The 21,187-nt window shown below is 39.3% G+C and overlaps 1 long non-coding RNA gene across 2 annotated transcripts in view; it reads left to right on the forward strand.

Annotated features, from left to right (window-relative positions):
• LOC107967248 (uncharacterized) overlaps positions 1–16,552 on the forward strand; it is a 40,536-nt gene extending 23,984 nt beyond the window's left edge. Inside the window, exon 3 of one of the 2 annotated variants that reach the window (XR_008538175.2) lies at positions 14,152–16,552. This is a non-coding gene — a long non-coding RNA (uncharacterized LOC107967248). The remainder of the gene's footprint in view (positions 1–14,151) is intronic. The other variant, XR_008538176.2, reaches the window with a different exon arrangement.
• The last annotated feature ends 4,635 nt before the right edge of the window (positions 16,553–21,187 follow it).

The following is a 21,187-nucleotide window of genomic DNA, read 5'->3' on the forward strand; positions in this document are numbered from 1 at the left end:
AAATATTTTTTTTTCCCAAGGAGAGCCCAAGATACTTCCTATTACTTGCAACTAAATGAGTCTCAACAGTAATTCCATTTCTAAGAGTTTTAGCCTTAAGAAACAGTTTCAGACACACAGTTGCATATGTAAAGATAAATACCATAGTATTGCATGTAATTTTGATAAAATGATTGATTTGGATATTAATGTGACTCTTGTCAAACAAACCATCTTAATAGTAGAAACATATTAATATCATTAATTAATGCTTAAGCCTTACTTCATATTCATTTTGTCTCAGGGGTTGGATTTTGTGCTTCACATACATCTATTTTAATCCTCACAGCAGCCCTAGAAGATGGGTACTATTATTTTAAGATAAACATGTAAAGTGTTTAGCATATTGTTTTGCATATAGCAGGACTTGCAAAATAGCTAACTACTATTATTCCAATTTCTACAGATGAGAAAATTAGAACTTTTTTAGCTTTATAGCCAGAAATTCCAAAGGTGCTCAGATAAATGTAGTGGGAAAATGTAATGATGTGTGGGAAAGTGAGACAGGCAGAGCACCTAAAAGGTACCCCCTCCTACCTATTGATCTTGACAGCAAGTATCAGATGGCTGTACTTAGATTGAGTGTTAGAGGCTAATACAGTAATTCAAGATGTGTAAAAGTCACCAAAAAGAATTAGTTATCAAACAAGTTACATTCAAGGTATGGAATGAACTATACACAAACGGTCAACAGACATGCAAACACACATGCACTTTTCTACCAATAACAGCAGATATAGCCACACGTTGGGCAATTCATACCAAGTTTTGCTTGTTGGCTAAGGTAACTTTCAGTATCCTAATTCTGATTCCATTTTTTTTTTCACTGCCACTAAGCTTCTTCTGTGTCTCATAATGATCATTACTAATGCTTGTTAAGATGGTCATTTCTTTGAATAAGGCCGTACTAACTGCAAAAACTTTTTGGCAAGTGCCCATAACGAAGACTGATTTTTCTATTCTTATAAGCCACTACAGAAATATGAGCAAGTTCTAGAAAGGTAACTCTTCTCTGAGAACTCTTGAGTATGCCCACTGTGATTGCTCATTTCTTTTATTAATGCTGCAACTCAGAGCTGGAGGTTTTTAGTTTTGGGTGAATATTTTATACTGAGTTAGACCGTAGGATCTTCCTTATTTCACCAAATATCATCACTTAATGGTTATTTCCCATGACTTGTTATGAAAAAAATCTACACTGCCACCAGAAGCTGGATTTTTAAAACATCAAACTGGCTACATCCCTGGAATTTTTTGTTTACTATTTTATGTACAGTTATGTGTAAGATACAAAAGTATCTTCAAATTCATGAAATAACATGCAAATAGTAGGTATTAACATATCACATGCTACATACTCCATTATTGTACTCTTGGCACAACAAAAATATTTGTCCATCTTTGCACTAAATCTGTTTATGTTCTTACATTTGTAAGTATAAGAGACTAATTTTTAATCACTGCTTTTAATCTATTTGGTAGTATTTTGAATAAAAGTCAGAGGATGAAGGGAGTTCAAAAGGCCACTGGGAGTGCACTTCATTTTTCATCATACAAATGATATCCAAAAATTATCAATGGCCCTAGACATTGCAATAAAGGCCAAAAAATGAAAAAGAAGATGTAATAATTGAAAAGGAAGAAGGAAACATGTTCCTGTTTGTGGATGATATGACTTTTTATGTCAGTAAAAGCGGAGGAATTTTAAAACTAATGAATAAATTTAGCATGATTGTAGGATATAGGGTTAACATACAAAAATCAATGTTATTCTTATACAATAACAGCAAACAATAGAAAGTATATATTTTTAAATTACATTTACAGTGTTGCCAGAAGATATGTCTAATAATAAATCTAACAAAAGATTCCCAGGAGCTCTACACTGAAAAGACTAAAATGTTCCTGAGAGAAATTAAAGACTAAAATACATAGTAAGGTGTACCACACTTATAGATAGGAAGACCAAATATTGTTAAAATTGAAATTCTTTGCAAATTGATCTATAGGTTCAATGTAATATCAATCAAAATTTTATCAGGCTCCTTTGTAGAAATGGACAAGTGGATTCTAAAGTTTGTATGGAAATGCAGAGGGTCAAATCAATTTTCATTAAAACAAAAGAAAATACATACACACAAAGTTGGAGGATTTACCCTACTGAATACAAAAGTTTACTATAAAATGACATTACCCAAGATAGCTTGGAATTGGTGAACAAAATAGACAGATCAGTCAGAGGACTATATAGACATATAGATCAGAAGAGCATAAAAGCTTCAGAAATAGACTAATGCATATTTATTCAATTGATTTTTGAAAAACATGATAAAATCTTTTCAACAAATGGTAGTAAACCAATTAAATATCTGCATGCAAAAAATTAAATTTGATCTGTACTCAACCATACACAAAAATTAATTCAAATGAATCATAGACCTAAATGTAAAACCTAACTCTTTTGTAAGTAAACATAGTAAAACTTTTATAAGTAAACATAGTAGAAAAAATTTGCATTAAGCAAGATATTTCTAGATATAATACCAAAAACCTGAACCACAGAAGAGAAAACTAATAAATTGAACTTCATTAAAATGAAAAGAAATTTGTTCTTCAAAAGATACCATTAAGAAAATTAAAAGGCAAGTCACAGACTGTGAGAACATATTTATGCACATATATTTGACAAAAATAAAATAAAAATATATTCAAAAATATATCAAGGAGAAGACAATGGCAAAAGGTTGGAACACTATACAGAAGATATAAGAATCTCCAATCAGCATATGAAAAAGTGCCAAACATCATTGTAATTAGGAAAATGCAACTTAAAACCACAATGATATCATATTCATTACAAGATCTAAATGTAAAAATGTTGACCATGTCAAGTGTTGACCAGGATGAAGAGCAACTGGAACTCTCGAACACTTCTAGCGAGAATGTAACATGGTACTACTACCATGGAAAATGGCATACAAGTTTCTAAAAATTTGAACGTATATTCTAAAAAACTGTATAACCACAATTTAATCATAAGAAAAATATCAGACAAATCTCAATTGAGAAACATTCTACAAAATATCTAATCAGTACCCCTCAAAATAGTCAAGGGGATCAAAAACAAGAAGAGTCTGAGAAATTATCACAGCCAAAAGGAGCTAGAGACACATGTAATGAAGAATCCTGGATTGGACTCTAGAACAGAAAGAAGACACTGAGTAAAAACAAAGGATATCAGTTGCGTATGGATTTCAGTGAATAATAATGTATCAAGATTGGTTCGTTAATTGTGAAAAACGTACCATTCTCATGTAATACCTTCATAGCAAGAAAAACTGGCTGTGGGAGTATATGTACTAACTTTCAATTTTTTTGTAAACTCAAATTTATTCTAAAATGAAAAATTAATGTCACAAGAAAAATTAAACACACATCATCAAGCAATTCCACTAAGTATTTATCCAAGAGAAACAAATATATATCTGTGCTGAGACTTTTACGTGATTGTTCATAGCCAAAAATTGAAAACAATGCAAATATATATCAACAGATAAATGTGTTGGGAGGGGCGGGGGGTATCTATTCTTGGTAATAAAAAGGATCAAATCATTTATAAATGCACTTAATGCATCTCTAAATTATTATGCTCAGGAAAAGAAGCCAGACAAAAAAGAATAAATCGTATATTATTTCACTTATACAAAATTCTAGAAAATGAAAACTCATTGATATGGTTTGATTTTGTGTCCCTACTCAAATCTCATGTTGAATTGTAATCCCCAATGTTGGGGGAGGAACCTGGTGGGACACCATGGATCATGAAGGTGGATTTCCCCCTTGCTTTTCTCATGATAGTGAGTGAGTTCTCACAAGATCTGATGGTTTAAAAATGTGTGGCACTTCCTCCTTTGCTCTCTCTCTCTCTTACTCTCTCTCTCTCTCTTCTGCTCCTGCCACCACGTGAAGAAGGTGCTTGCTTCCATTTCACCTTCTATTGTGATTGTAAGTTTCCTGAGGCCTCCCAGTCTGCTGTATAGGTTGTTTCCTGTACAGCCTGCAGAACTGTGAATCAATTAAACCTCTTTTCTTCATAATTACCCAGTCTCAGGTAGTTCTTTATAGCAGTGCAAAAACAGACTAATACACCAATCTATGGTGACAGAATTCAGATCAGTTGTCTGAGGACAGGAGATGGAGATGGGGGGCTGTGCGGGAGGAAGGGATTACACAAGGCTAGAGGGAACTTTGGGTGATGTGTTCATTAGCATTAATGCGGTAATAGTTTCACAGTGTACAATAAGTTAAACCCTATCAAATTATGCGTTTTAATTTGCACAGCTTATTATGTATCAATTATACCGCAGTGAAACTATTTAAATTTTATTTTAAAGAAGGAAAAGGAAGAACAGATATTTAGATGCCAAGAAATGACATGAAAATATTTATATGTACTTACGTAAGTAATAGTTACTCTTAATGTGTCAATTAATTTGGTCTTTAGTGTTAAGAGATAAAGTGAAATTCAGAATTAAGTGGGATTAGTTAGAAACCATTATAGAGAAAACGAGAAACAGTGCTCACCATTGTAAACCAAGAATCTGGTAAGATCCATCATCTGTAAACAATTTACTCCGAGAAATTATTTTTTCCTTGTAGTGGTTATGGGTTTCCCTGAGCCATTCACACTCTAACCCAATGACCTTAAAATTTAGGAAAATAGAGGTGCATTTTGTTGCTACTGGGAATAGAAAAGCTAACTGGGCTGTGAATGACTTGAGCTTGTGGTCTTGGCCTCATTAACACTGGACAACAACCAACTGAGCTAATCAGCCACTGCTGACATTACAGAGAAACATTATTGAGGTATAATTAAAGTACATTAAACCATACATGTATAAAATGTACAATTTGATCAGCTTTTGAATACGTATATACTCATGAAACCATCACCACAATCAAAATAACAAACGTTTAATCAACTCCAGAAGTTTCTTTGTGTCCCTTTATAATCCACTATTCCTGCACCTCCATCCTCAGCAACTGCTGATCTGTTTTCTCTCAGGACAGAATAATTTGCTTTTTTCTAGAATTTTATATAACTGCAATAATACAGTTTGTACTATTTGGCTTGTTATATTTTAATATCTTTAGAAACTAGATATGCCCCCTCTCTCATTTTTGATATTGGTAGTTTGTCTTTTCTCTTTTTGTGCTAATAAGTCTAGCTAGAAGATTATTGATCTTTATGAGTTTTGCAAGGAACCATCTCCTGATTTCATTGATTTTTTTTCAATTGTTTTTCTGTTTTCCAGTGCATTTATTTTGGCTCTGATCATTTCATGTCTTTTCCTTTCTTTGGGTTTTATTTGCTTTTCTTCTTCTAGTTTCTTAAGGCAGAAGCTGAGTTCATTGATTTGAAGATGTTTTTCTTTTTTAATATGAAAACTTTTTGTTCTATAAATGTTCCCCTAAGTGCTGCCTGAGCTACATCTCACATAGTTTTTGTATTTTGTTTTCATTTTCATCGAGTTCCAGATACTTTCCAGTTTCTCTTCTGATTTTGTCAATGATCCATAAGTTATTTTAAATATTATCTTGAGACTACTTGGGATATCCCAGATATCTTTATGATACACTCATTTCTGATTTAATTCGATTGTGGTTACTGTAGGACAGATTTTCTATGACTTGACTCCTTTTAAATTTACTGGGATTTGTTTTCTCATTCAACATATGGTCTCTCTTGGGAAATGTTTCATTAATACTTGAATATAAAGTATATTCGGTTGTTGTTGTTGGGTGCAATGTTCCGTAATTGTCAGTTAGGTCAATTTAGTTAATAGTGTTATTCAAATCTTCTAAATACTTATGGACTTTCTGTATATATGTTCTATCAATTACTGAAATCTCTAACTGTGAATATGTTTGTTTTTCCTTAAGTTTTGCTCCATGTATTTGGATGCTCAGTTATTATATGTGTAAATATTTAGGATTGTTATATCATCTTGATGAGGTGACTACTTTATCATTATTAAATATCCCTCTTTATCCCTGGTAATCTTCTTTGCTTTAAAACCTACTTTTTAATATGAATATAGCCTCATTAGCTTTATTTCGATGAGTATTAACATTGTATATAATTTTTCATCTTTTTATTTTAATATGTTTGTATATTTAAAGTGCATTCCTTATAGGTAACATATAGTTGAGTCTTTCTTTTTATCCAATATGACACCTCTGACTTGACTTTGAAGTGTTTAAACTTTTTGTATTTAATGTGAATATGTATATGATCAGTTTTAAATTTACCAGCTGGCTAGTTTTTTCTGTTTATTCCATCTATTATTCTTTGTTCCCTTTTTCCTCTATGCTTTCTTTTGGGTTAATTATACTTTTTAAAATATTTCTTATATCCTTTGTTGTATTATTTTAGTGGTTGATATAGTGTCATTGATTACATCTTTAACTTATCACAGTTATCTTTCAAGTAACATTATACCACTTTGTACATGTGTATTAGAAAACCTTGCAACAATGTACTTCCATTCTCTGTCTCCTGAATTTTATACTACTGTTGTCGTCATACATTTTATTTTTATTGCTACATATGTAATAAGAACTGTATTACATTGTTTCTGTGTTTGCTTTAAAAAACCAAGTTTTCAATGAAGTGTTTAAAATGAGAAAATATATTTGTCTACATAATTTTTTTTCAAGGCTCTTAATTCTATCCAGTATATCAGACTTCTATCTGGTATCATTTTTCTTCTGCTTGAAAGATGTCTTTTATCAGGGATGCCCTCTCTTACCACTCCTATTCAACATAGTGTTGGAAGTTCTGCCCAGGGCAATCAGGCAAGAGAAAGAAATAATGGGTATTCAATTAAGAAAAGAGGAAGTCAGATTGTCCCTGTTTGCAGATGGCATGATTGTATATTTAGAAAACCCCATCATCTCAGCCCAAAATCTCCATAAGCTAATCAGTAACTTCAGCAAAGTCTCAGGATACAAAATCAATGTGCAAAAATCACAAGCATTCCTATACACCAATAACAGAAAAACAGAGAGCCAAATCATGAGTGAACTCCCATTTACAATTGCTACAAAGAGATTAAAATACCTAGGAATCCAACTTACAAGGGATGTGAAGGACATCTTCAAGGAGAACTACAAACCACTGCTCAATGAAATAAAAAAGGACATAAACAAATGGAAGAACAATCCATGCTCATGGATAGGAAGAATCAATATCGTGAAAATGGCCATACTGCCCAAGGTAAATTTATAGATTCAATGCCATCCCCACCAAGCTACCAATGACTTTCTTCACGGAATTGGAAAAAACTACTTTAAATTTCATATGGAACAAAGAAAAGCCTGCATTGCCAAGTCAATCCTAAGCAAAAAAAAAAAAGCTGGAGGCATCATGCTACCTGACTTCAAACTATACTACAAGGCTACAGTAACCAGAACAGCATGGTACTGGTACAAAAACAGAGATATAGACCAATGGAACAGAACATAGGCCTCAGGTATAACACCACACATCTACAACCATCTGATCTTTGACAAATCTGACAAAAACAAGAAATGGGGAAAGGATTCCCTTTTTAATAAATAGTTCTGGGGAAACTGGCTAGCCATATGTAGAAAGATGAAACTGGATCCCTTACTTACACCTTATACAAAAATTAATTCAAGATGGATTAAAGACTTAAATGTCAGACCTAAAACCATAAAAACCCTAGAAGAAAACCTAGGCAATACCATTCAGGACATAGGCATGGGCAAGGACTTCATGACTAAAACACCAAAAGCAATGGCAACAAAAGCCAAAATAGACAAATGGGATCTAATCAAACTAAAGCACTTCTGCACAGCAAAAGAAACTACCATCAGAGTGAACAGGCAACCTACAGAATGGGAGAAAAATTTTGCAATCTACCCATCTGACAAAGGGCTAATATCCAGAATCTACAAAGAACTTAAACAAATTTACAAGAAAAAAACAACAACCCCATCAAAAAGTGGGCAAAGGAAATGAACAGACACTTCTCAAAAGAAGACACTTATGCAGCCAACAGACACATGAAAAAATGCTCATCATCACTGGTCATCAGAGAAATGCAAATCAAAACCACAATGAGATACCATCTCACGCCAGTTAGAATGGTGATCATTAAAAAGTCAGGAAACAACAGATGCTGGAGAGGATGTAGAGAAATAGAAACACTTTTACACTGTTGGTGGGAGTTTAAACTAGTTCAACCATTGTGGAAGACAGTGTGGCAATTCCTCAAGGATCTAGAACTAGAAATACCATTTGACCCAGTGATCCCATTACTGGGTATATACCCAAAGATCATAAATCATGCTACTATAAAGACACATGCACATGTATGTTTATTGCAGCACTGTTCACAATAGCAAAGACTTGGAACCAACACAAATGTCCATCAATGATAGACTGAATTAAGAAAATGTGGCACATACACACCATGGAATACTATGCAGCCATAAAAAAGGATGAGTTCGTGTCCTTTGTAGGGACGTGGATGAAGCTGGAAACCATCAATCTCAGCAAACTATCACAAGGACAGAAAACCAAACACTGCATGTTCTCATTCCTAGGTGGGAACTGAACAATGAGAACACGTGGACACAGGGTGGGGAACATCACACATGGGGGCCTGTCATGGGCTGGGGGCCGGGGGAGGGATAGCATTAGGAGAAATACCTAATGTAAATGACGAGTTAATGGGTGCAGCAAACCAACATGGCACATGTATACCTATGTAAGAAACCTGCACGTTGTGCACATGTACCCTAGAACTTAAAGTATAATAAAAATAAAAACAAATAAAAAAGTAAAAAAAAAAAAAAAAGAAAAAGTTTCTCCAAAAAAACATGGGACCATGCAAAAAAAAAAAAAAAAAAAGAAAGAAAGAAAGAAAGAAAGAAAGAAAAAGATGTCTTTTATAATCTTTTTGTATATTTCTGCTGGTGATAAAAGCTTTTAATATTTTGTGTCAGAAAAAGTCTTTGTTTCAAAAGATTATTTTCCCTTGGTATAGAACTCTAGGTTGCCTGTTTTTTTTACTTTCACTGCTTTAAAGATGTTATGCACTGTTTTCCTCCTTGAATTGTTTTTGACAAGGAATCTGTTATTTTTTCTTTTGATCTTCTGTATGTAAAATATCTTATCTTTCAAGACATTTAAGAGTTCTTTTAAGAGTTCTTTTTTATCACTGGCTTTAAGCAACTTGATGTACTTAGCATATTTTTTTTCATGTTTCTTGTGCTTGGGGTTTGTGGGGCTTCTTAGATCAGTGAGTTTATAGTTTCAATCAAATTCTGAATAGTTTCAGCCATTAATAATGCTTCCATTTTTTTTTTTTCTATCACACACCCTGCCTCTCTGGGGACTCCAACTGGATGTTTATTCAGAGACTTAAAGCTGTCCCACAGCTCACTGGCACTCTGCTCATTTTTCTTTGCACTCTTTATTTTATATGTGCTTTATTATGGGTCGTTTCTATGCTGGGACTTCACAGTGTTGAATCTGCCATTAATCCCACCCAATGTATCTTTCATGTCATATGTTATATAGCTCTCAACTGCAGAATTTTGACTTAGGTCTTTTGTATCGCATTTGGCATGTTTGGTCTTTTCTCTAGCTTCTTCAACATGTGAAATTGTTACTCTCTTTTAATGTCCTTGTGTACTAATTCTATCGTCTGTGTCATTTCTTGGAAATTTTCAACTGGCTGATTTTTTTCTTCATTATGGGTCATATTTTCCTGCTTCTTAGTATGCCTGGTAATTCTTTATTGGATGCCAGACATTGTGGACTGGGTGGATATTTTTGTATTCCTAAAAATACTCTTGAGTTAAGTTACTTGGAAATAGTTTGACCCTTTCGAGTCTTGCCTTTAAGCTTTATTTGGCAGGAACAGAACAGCATTTACTCTCGGGCTAATTTTGCTTTACTTTTGAGGCAAAACCTTTCAGTACTATACCCAATGCCCATAAATTATAAAGTTCAAGAACAGGCAAAACTATGCCAATAGAAATCAGAATAGTGATTGACGGTAGGGTGTGGATATTGGAATTTTCTGGGGTATTGCTTACACAAATGTACCTATTAAAATTCATCAAACTGCTCAAAATCTGTGCATATCACTGTATATCAATTTTACCTCTATAAAAATCAGGTTTGGTATCAAATATATATGTACATAATTAAATGCTGAAAAGATTTATACTAAAATTTCAATAGTGAAGAATATCAGGTAGTTTTCTAATTGGCTTCTGAATATTTTCATGTTATCTAAATTTTCAATATATATAACCTTTTAAAAATACATAAAACTAATATTTAATGAAACAATTTAAGGGGGACTCTCTACCTTGTAGAATGGATAAAGGAGAGGAAACAAATATTTTTGGGGTATTTGCCATGTATCAGGTCCTTTAAAAGTCACTTTATTACATGATTCTATTTAAACAATATAACAATTCTATCAAGTAGGTATTATCCCATTTGCAAAAGAGAAAACAGTGATTCAGACTTATAGTTATGTGTTCAAGGACCCTCAACTTGATCTTAGGTCTGCCTGCTTCTGAAGTCGGTATTTTGACTCTAAGAGAATTAAGCCCTCAAGACGGATTTCTGAAATTCAGAGAGTAAAGAATGCTTGGTAGGATAGAAGAATCCCAGAAATACATTACTGTCTACGAGCATAGGAATTGGCACATTGGACTCTGGGAGTTAACTGTTAAAATGGGAAAGTGAATTATCCAAATGTCAGAGTCACAAATCAAGCACAATTTATCTGAAACCCAAGAAAGTCTGACCTGAGACAAGGAAAGAGGTGGGTGGCTCAGAGGAAAAAAAAAAAAAAAAAACCTAAGACCAAGTATGGCAGCTGGTGGGAGAGGGAAGAAAAGTGTTCCTTCTTTATAACCTGTAGGCAAGTTATAAAAACAAGGGTTGTTTTGTCCCCTGTCGGAGTGAAACCTCAGAGACCAAAGTTCAACGCTTTCAGGTTACGGGAATGGAAATGGTGAATTCCCTGTATCAGCTGCCTCCAGCCCAGGCAAGCCTGACTCACAGGTTGGTCACCTGTTTGGAATGGGCTGTGGGAGAGCACACCCATGAGGTTGCTCGGGGAGCAATGGGCCACAGCAGATTTCCCTGTGAATTGTGTTCAGGTAAGACCCTGCGGTCAGACCAGCTCACTCTTCCTTTGCTATTTCTTTATATATAGTCTCTTTCCATTTCGAAAATGTACTCTGAGCCCTGGCCTTTAACAGCTTCATTTGTTTTCCTTCATCTCCCAGTTTACAACTGTGAAGGAAACGCTCATTGATCAAGTTCTTTCAGCTTGGAATGGAGTCTCTGACTCCCAAAAATCTCTCCCAGGACCAACTGCAAGGGGGTAGTGGATCTAGGATTAAGGCTGGAGACTGAAGCACTGCTGAGAATGGGGAGTCTGACACGTAATGACCTCCATATATACAAGCTGGTCAGTGCTCTCTCAGAGCCGGCATGTGGCTTTGTCCAGAGAATATGAATCCCAGTTTGAGCAGCAATATGGATCAGAGTTGGTAGAGAGGAAGCTTGAGGCTCTCACGCTAGGATGTCTTCAGCATCCTTCTTGTATCCTTGTGTGCAAAATGGGAGCCTGGGAAAGGAACTAGGAGAACTGAACCCCATCCCTCTGATACATACACACTGCTTTTTTCCTTCTTTATAGCATAGCTTGGCTGTCCAAATGTTCTGGCAGAGACCAAGCTCCAGGCTCAGTGGGGGGTTCTAATTTTCCATGGCTCATTCACTTCTGAGAACTTTGGCTTAGCTGCATAATGGGGGGCTACTTCCTGCCAATTGTGGCCCTGTTGTGTGATACCTTCTGACACATACCCTTTTCTGAAAAAAGATTGTCTGCTGGGAACTGGACTGAAACCAACATATAACCGTTTGTTTCATACTGGTTAGGAAGCCACCAGGAAGGCCTACCCAAAGTGGTTTTAAACACATACACACACAGTCCTCTCCTCTTAGAGCCAAGAACAGGCCATTACTGATGTGTTAGAAAATCCAGGCTGACCTTCTCAGTCATGAGGGAAGCTCCCTGGGCCCACCAGCAGGCTTTTGCCAAGAATGGGCTCCATCTTGAGCCCACAGCTCTTCCCTAGCTTCCCAGCAGAAGCAAGGGGAGAGTGGAGAAGTCAAACACTTCTTGAACATTGCTTACTATATGTCAAGTTCTACCCTAGACCCTCAATAGAAAGTATTTCACTGATCCTCACAATAGATCAGTGGGGTAAGTGTCACTATTGTTATTTTGAGGAAACTGAGGCTCAGAGAAGTTACCTGTATTCACAAAGTCACATAGTAAACTGAGTGTGTAAACTTGAGTGGTAGAGTCAGAATTTAAACACTGATTTTTATCGGTTGCAAACGTTGGGCTTTTCCCACCACCAGCAGAAATCTTGCTGGCCCTCAGCAAATATTCCTTTACAGCAGTCATCTCAAAACTTTTCTGACCCTATACTCCCATCAGTAAACATTTTTAAGAACCACCTTCAATACAGACATATTTATTTATTTATAAACTCCACGCACTAGCTAATATCTGTTAGCATTGCCTGGTAATATAATACCCTAGAGCACTAATCATCATTAATGACAATAAATATATATCCATGTTTAATGTAGTCTTCATGACTTGGAAAACTTTTTGGCCAGATCTTGTGAAATCTAATTAAATTGCTTTTGTTTTAGCTTCAATACATGGCTGGCAAATAATTTGTTCCAGGAGTAGAAGAAATGATATGGCATTCTTCTTACCTTCTTGGGCATGAATTGCTCCTGCTGTCAACAATCTCCGGTTTCCTTACAGAAGAAGTTTTAAGACACTTTTCCATTTTGTAAAAGTGATTCGGTTAAAATGGGATAATATGGTTTGTAAATCGACTCACTGTGTTTATGCAAGACCATGGAATACTATGCACCCATATAAAGGGATGAGTTCATGTCCTTTGCAGGGACATGGATGAAGCTGGAAACCATCATTCTCAGCAAACTAACACAAGAACAGAAAACCAAACACCACATGTTCTCACTCATAGGTGGGAGTTGAACAATGAGAACACATGGGCACAGGAGGGGAACATTACACACCGGGGCCTATCAGGGGGTGGTGGGCTAGGGGAGGGCTAGCATTAGGAGAAACATCTAATGTAGATGATGGGCTGATGGGTGCAGCAAACCACCATGGCACCTGTATACCTATGTAACAAACCTGCACGTTCTGCACATGTATCACAGAACTTGAAGTATACATATATGTCTCAAAAAAAAAAAACCACCATAATATGCTAAAAGAGAAATCAGGGCACCAGTAGGACCTCCCCCACCCACCTTGCAGAATTTCACTTTCCTCACAGTGCTTCGCACGGATGCAAATGACTCGTGGGAGTCTGAGGGTACCGGGGTCCATATATACATTCAATATTAGTACATAGAAAAGTAGTTCCCATTTTTAGATTGAAAGTACCTATGAATAGAAGCGCTAATGGTTTCTTCCCTTATCTCGTGTTCTATTCTGCGCAATTCCTGGAGCGGGCAGTCCCCGCCTTGGAGACTCCTGCCTTACAGGAAGGGGTCACATATTCCTGAATTGGACCCCACTCAGATGCAGAAGGCTAAGAGTTTGGATGAGAAAAGTGGGCCAGGGAACGGGGGAGCCGGTGGGTGGGGTGGATGGAAGGAGGTGCCCACTCTGGAGGGCAAGAGAAAAGCACGAAAGCATGGGGCCACATGAGCGCGGCCTTCTGGGCCATCCCCGGTGGACTCTTGCCCAGGGGAGGGGTGCGTCGGCGGCGGCAGCCCAGTTTTCTGGATTTCTTTATTTCTGAGCCCAGGTCTTTCAGAAGCCTCTCTCCTAAATGCTCAAATACCAGAGTAAATGAAAACACTCTGCGGCACAATGATCCCTTAAGGTTTGTTTTCCAAGATGGAAAAGAAAGGCATTTCAGCCTTTTCACGGATAAAAATAACTTGCTGTTGATTTTGAAATCCCTTTCATTTGTCTCCCACAGACCAGCCCCATACAATGGTACTTTGTGCAAGAGCTCTCTGCATGGGCCGGCCGGGCCCCCTTCCCTGCGCCTGCCAACGGGAGGAGACGCGAGGCGCTGGGAGCTCCAGAGTGGGCGAGGACTTCGGGCAGACCCGGCGTTGCTGTTGGACATCATTCAGAAGTCCCCGCTCAGCGGGGGCAGCCCGAAGAGCAAAACAAACAGAGCGAGGAGTAGTGGAAAATGCTGAGTCCTGGAGCTGGCCGGAACGGCCTTCGCCTTTCCACGCCCAAAGCCAGCCGCTCTGCCCACCTGCAGCTGCAATAGCAAGCAGGGCCGCAGCAGGCAGGGAGGCCTTGGCACCAGAGCCCGTCCAGGGCTGGGAAGGCGGGGAACAGACACTCCTCTCTCTTCAGACAGGCCCTCCAGAGTCCTCACCCTGAAGGCTGAGGTCTTTTTCTTGTTCCAGGAGTCCAGTGAAAAAATAGTTCTCAAAAAGGGAGAAAAAGACTTTCTTGAACTGCAGTTTCAGATTTACTAATAGTGTCCATTTACATAGCTCCTACTAAATGTCAAGCACCAACACAGATGAATTGGCAATCACCATGTCAGTCCTGCGAGGTTGGTACTTTTATCCCCATTTCACAGATGAAAAAAGCCAGGCACAGAGAAGTCAAATAACCCAAGTTCACAATGCTCAACAATGGCAGGGCCAGGATTTACAACCTGGTTTAAAATTTAAAACGTAGGATTTAAAACCTACTTTACAGTCTTAAAGGTGACTGCCTTTTCTCTTCAGCTTATTAGATTTCCTCTCTAGGAATACAAGATGTGCAACACAAAGAGAGGAAACTCAAGATGGAGAGTAAAGGGAATGAATGAGAGACAGGAGAATCACCAAGGACTAGAATAATACAAAAGATTTATTTAAAAAGCAGGTGGCCATCGGCCCAGGAGAAGGAGTGTGAGACCAAGGTACAGAAGTGGCAAGAAATGCTGAGCTGGGGCTGGAAGGTACGACAGTACTAGTCAGACAGGCACCTGTTCTGTCCAAAACAGGATTCCAGAAGTAATGTGAAGAGGTCACTTGGCAAAGGGGGCTCACACAGCTCTAGGGGGAAACTGAGGATCAGCAGCTGGAGCAGAGAAATAGAGAAATGAACACCTTCTTTCTTTCCAATTACAGCCGCAGTGGAGGCAGATGCCCAGGGCTCCTAGGAGAGACAGATCGCGATTAGAAGAGAGGGCCTATGGCTGTCATGCAGGGAGGTCTGTCCGTTCCTCTAAGCCAAGAGCTCTTGTCCCCAGAGGAAAGAGGAGAAGGAAGAAAGGAACAAACAAATGAACAGAGGAAGGAATGAAAAGAGAGAGAGAGAAGGAGGGAGGAAGGGCTGGAAGGAAGAAAGGAAGGGGCTGTTTTTTTCTTGTGTTTGGAAGAACAAGCTGCCAACCCTCATTAAATGCATAGGATTGGCTTTAGAGTTACTACACCTAAATTCTAATTCTGTCTCTGTCACCGGTTAGTAATGTGATCTCATGGAAATCACTGGAACACCCTTAACCTGAAACCCAATGTCTATACAATGAGGACACTGGAATTCACCTCTAAGGTTCTCTCTGGATCTAAAATCTACACTCTGATGATACTGAGACCAAGGACAGGGACTTTGATTGTTGCCTTTTCATGCCACCGAAGGTCTACATCCTAGCACAGTGCCCACCACCCATCCACACCGACCAGTCACCCAGGGCTAGTGATTCTGTGTTCTCAACACCTCTCTGATGTGCCATAGCTGCTTCTCTTGTATGCATCTCTTCTGAGCATGAAACGGTTTTCCAACTGGTCTCCCTGCCTCCACCCTTGTCTGGCTCTGATTCATGTTCTGCTCCACAGTCAGAATGATTTTCCTAAGCACAGGTCGGATCATGTGACTTAGCCTGCTGGAAGAGCCTCAGGACTCCACGTCACTCTTCACACAGCCCACAGGGCCCTGGATCATCTCCACACATTCTTGCTGTCCTCTCCTCACACCCACACTCTTTTGCACTCTGTGCTCTAGATCCATAAAACTACTTCCAGTTTCTCCACCAGTGTACACACTTTCTCACCTCTCAGCCTCTGGACATGCATTCCCCACCACTGGAACCTCTTTCCCTCCCCACTTAACTAACTGCTACTCACCTGCAGGCCACACATTCCTTCAGGTTAGGTTCCTCCTATGTGTCAAATCATATTGTTATTTCACTGGATGGTGTTCCCCCTTTGTCTATAAATTGTAATTTACTGGAAGTAGAGTGAAGGAAAAAAAAGTGTGTTTACCTTCTTCCTTATGGTTTCCCTTGTACTGAACCCAATGCCAACCACACGGCAGGTGCTCAAGGGATGTTTGTTATCTGAATAAATTTGCTTGGTGGCGTCACTATGTAGGGCACCTTCTAGATATAACATCTTATAGTTCTGTAAAGTGAGATGTCAGTGACTCTGCATTTTCAGTTTCTAAAAACTGAGAGAGATAAGGCCTTCCACCACCCAGTGATCCAACTTTCTTAGTCTCCTGTTCCCAGCCTAAGCACCATTATTTAGCAGATTCTTGTGTCCATCAGAACTAATAGAAATGATTATCATGATCAATACTGAATCAACTAGAATCGGCTTTAAATCAGGATGCATTCCCTAGAAATCAGATGAAATTTAGTACAGTGTGGGACTAGAGACAGGGCTAAGGGTATCTGGGAAGAGAGAGGTCTGCATTCTAGTACCAGTTCTGTCATTAATGAGGTGACATTGGGCAAGTCCTCTGGCCTCTCTAAACCTTGAATTCATGAATGCCTAATTGAAGAGGTTGCACCAGATAATCTTTAAGGTCTCTTTTGACTCTAAAATGTAGAATTTTAGAATTCCGGCATTTGCTCTTCTTCTCATCATCCTCTAGGCCATTACTGGGTTTAATGAGGAGACTGTATAAAGTATCGTACGACCAACAGGAACTGCTTTGAGTAATTATGCCAGGACAAGGGATGGACTCTGAGACTATTCCAGGTACACCAGGATGTGTGCTCACTCTTATTTTAATTGTCTTTCTTGACTGGGCTTCAGGTTTGGGGCTGTTACTTGTAGTTGCAGAGAGAAGGCTATTTGGAATCTATGATCAGGGCTCTGATCTGAGATTTCACAGAGGCCACACTCATGGGTTCCTAGAGCAGCTAACACATGCCACCATCATGCACATGGCACACCTGGTCCCTTCCTGCTCTAAATGGGAAATCTGTGCCCAGAGTTAGCACAGCCTTCCATCCATACCCTGCTGAGTTCATACACTCACCTCAGCCCACCAGTGTTCCATGATTAGCCAGTGAAGCAAATAAATCCGCTTGGGCTCTCATGCACAGCTCTATGCTATCATGATGAAAACTTGGCCATGGAGAAAACAGATATTTGAATGAAATATCTGTTACCCCTAAACACTGGTCACACTGGTCATTGTCTTCACCGTCATTCTTACCTTGCCTCAAATATGGATAAGCCTCTCACATTACAGGTGCACTGGCTGCACTGTATTTGCAAACTTCCTTATTCCCATGGAAGGCAGAACAAATGGAACAAAGTTGGTCTACCTGAGAAGTAGATTGGCAGAGGGAGTCGCCCAGTTCAATCACACTTGGAGTTTTGAACTTGCCTTCCCCTGAGATCTGTAAGAACAATGACTATTTCTGATGAACACAACACAGTTCCAAAACCATCTGGAAGCTCCCAGTCCCATCTCTTCTTCTAAAGTTAGGAATATCCTTGTTTCACAGAGGCAATCCCAGACCAAACCCAGTACTCATCATTAGCTTTTCAGGTTTGCAAAGACAGTTGCCACTTCTTTGAGTATACCTGTACATGTGCTATTTCTAGGTACATCTGGGGGACAGCCTTTGACAAGGTACAAGGAGAGTCACAGCTTAAATTACAGGTTTGCCTATAAAAAAGTTAAAAAGAGCCTGTTACTGCCCAGGGCCAGTGGCTCAGGCTGACCATGTGGAGTGGAGAGAGAGAAGGTAGTGACTCTATCTTGACCCTCACTAATTCCCACAAGAGGCTGCTGAAAACATCCTTGTGCCGCTAAATTGTATCACATGGAACGACCAGGGCTGACCTGACATCAAAGCTCTGTAGAAATGCTGTGGTCCAGAGAGCACGAGAGTCTGAGTGGCAGGGCAGAGAGATTAGAGATAGGACTGTAAACTCAAACGGGCTTTGGGGATTGTGCAGCCTGTCACAAGCCTGGCCTTTGTTGATTCCCTAGGTTGCTGTGGGCAGATGATCATCGCCATCATTACTTTGGATGTCAGGACATTGAGATACACCAGGCAATCTGATGCAACTGGCTTTCCCAGGGCAGAAGCATTTGCCAGGAAAGTGGAAACAGGGAAAGGGACTGGAACATTGAGTAAATCAGGAAATGGCACTGACCAAGGGACAGAGAGGCCAGAGCCACTTTACCCCCTCATTTGGGGTTCTAAATTCTTATCAAATTTTTTTTCCTCAAGTTCAAACCTTGTGGCATTTTCACCAATTGATCAACAACTGCCTTTATCAGACTCCTTGAATCTCTGCCTCACTGCAAAAAGTGCCAGGGGAATGCTTTTCTCTTCTATTATTTAGGTGAGGATTCTCATGGCATGGAGGGATCTCACAGAGTAGTGAGATGCCAGCAGCATGCTGAGCCAATATGCCCATAAATGCAAGGGCCAGGTCCTTAATCCAGCCACGAGGATGGTCAAGGATCCCTGTATACAAGCCAGAGAAGGGACTCTGTACAACTAGAACTGAGTCACAAACCATCTTCCAGAGCAGCCCCTGGGGAAAAGCAGAGGTCAAAAAGCAGTATGGAAGTGAAAAGGCTCACTTACTGAAAGAAGACTTTGTCCTTGTCCCATATTTGACGTGTGAAACGTACCCCTTAGTAACCAGGCCTGTGGCTCCCAGAGCTGGTGAGCCATCAGCCAGCATCATCAAAAGAGACTTTTCAGAGTTCTATGCCAGCAATACGGCGTCATGGAAAGAACAGGGCTTAGAAGTCAGATGGTTCTCTGATGAACCTGATGACCTCTTGTACTCTCTTCCACTGTAGGCTCTAGAATAAAATGAGCTTCATGCCAAGTAAACATGGAATGTGGATAGATATCTACACAGGGGTCACAAAATTAAATTCTACAGGGACAAGGCAGGAATGTCAATGTGTGGGCCTGACCTATGAGAGATAAAATAGGGGACTGATATGCACCTAAAGGAGGCAGCTTCAGTTCAGTGCCCATGGTGGTTGCTATGAAGGAATATGCTAGAATCCAAAGACATCCCATTACCCTACTACGGTACATTCTTCTTTTGGGTTGCGTGGGGTAAGGGGTTCCTACACTGTGAAGGCAAAAGTTCACATCTCTATGGCATGGAACCAGCCTGGGTATGACCTCTAGTTCACATTGTTTGCCTCATTGTACCCAAAGCACAAATCACAATCCTTTTCCTTTTTAGGTTTAAATAGTTACATTTCATTCATACACCTCTGCCGATCCATTTGTTTTTCTTTTCTTTTTGTCTTGGGTGCTGCAGCTTGCTCCAAAGTTATAGCAGTCGAGTCAGAGTAGACTTGGTTAATTTTCTTATCCCATCACCTTCTGAAAGCTGTTCAAATCTACAGAGTGTGACCATCACCTCCTCTTTCCCTTGTGTCTCCTTCTATCCTCACCTTACCCGATCCTCCCAAATTCTGCAACGGCTTTTGAAGATACTGTCTCCTCTCCAGACCCCCATCACTGCAGCTTCAACTGTGGTCTCAGCAGTATTGTTAAGAGGAATCACCAAAGCCCGGTTGCCTGAGGGCTCCTCATCTGAACTCTGGCTCCTAGTGGGAGAAGCGTAAGCCTAAGCTGAATTATTCAAGTACATCTTGTATCTTTGACCCTGGTGAGCACTGAGTCAGGTACTTGGAGGGATAACAGCAACTTGGCACTGAAGAAAAGCTCTCTGGTTGAATCCTTGACTGAAGCAGAAACCTATTCTCTGTGTGCTGTTTATTCGGGAGAAGAGTTCAAATGTGGCCACAGGTTGGCTCAGGAGTTGTGGCTTTTCCCAGGTTTGCAGCTGAAAACTAAAAACAAAATATAAGGACCTGAAGCCATTTTTCCCAGAGTCTCCCAGTGAGTGGTGGTGGCTTGACCAGGATTGAGGGGCTGAAGCCTTCTTCGCGGCCAGTCCTGCTCCCTGACCACCAGACCACACAGTCCGTGCTTAACATGTACTCAGCAAACCTCAAGCTCCAGGCCTGAAGAAACAGATTTTCCAAAAACAGAGCTCTCTTTGTGAACAATTCAGCAAAAATTCTCTTTCCAGCTGTGAGCTGGGATTCATGTTGCAAATGTTGGTGTTAATTAAAAACATCCACCTTCTACAGTTTCAGCAACAAGGAAAAAGCACCATGCACAAGGTGTTCCTAAGCACTCCCCTCCAAAGCACTTATAAACATGATTTTATTTATGGCATGTGTTGCTAGGGGTTCTGACAGATATTATTATTCCCAATCTTCAGCCCCAGTGAAAGAGTTGGGGCCAAGGAGATGGATGTGAAGGGCCCAAATTGCCATAGAGCAAAATTAGTATCAGTGGTGGACACAAGAATACTGTTCATTTCCCACAGGATCCACTAAAGATGTTCAACTTTCTGTATTCATATCAGGAACGGTACCTAGCTGAAATCAAATGTTTATCTGTTGAGTCATTAAACGTTTCCTTCACATGGCTCTTAGTCCTTCGGACATGAAGAAATGAGGTCTGACAAGGCCAGGGACATTCCACAAAGGATGACACAATATATTCAAAGATTGGGATGTTCGATGACTTCCCTATATTCCTGTTACATTTCTCACCTTATTAGGAAATCTTTATCTCCAATGGTCCTGAGCTAGTGAGATCAGAAAGACTAAACTGCATCCCTCTGTGCTTGCCTCTGGTTGGTTGATTTGTCCTGCTTTAATACATGATCCAGACAAGAAAGAATCAAGCCAAAGCCACAGCA

Source organism: Pan troglodytes, chromosome 9 (genome assembly GCF_028858775.2).
Source record: "Pan troglodytes isolate AG18354 chromosome 9, NHGRI_mPanTro3-v2.0_pri, whole genome shotgun sequence".
Lineage (NCBI taxonomy): Eukaryota > Metazoa > Chordata > Mammalia > Primates > Hominidae > Pan > Pan troglodytes.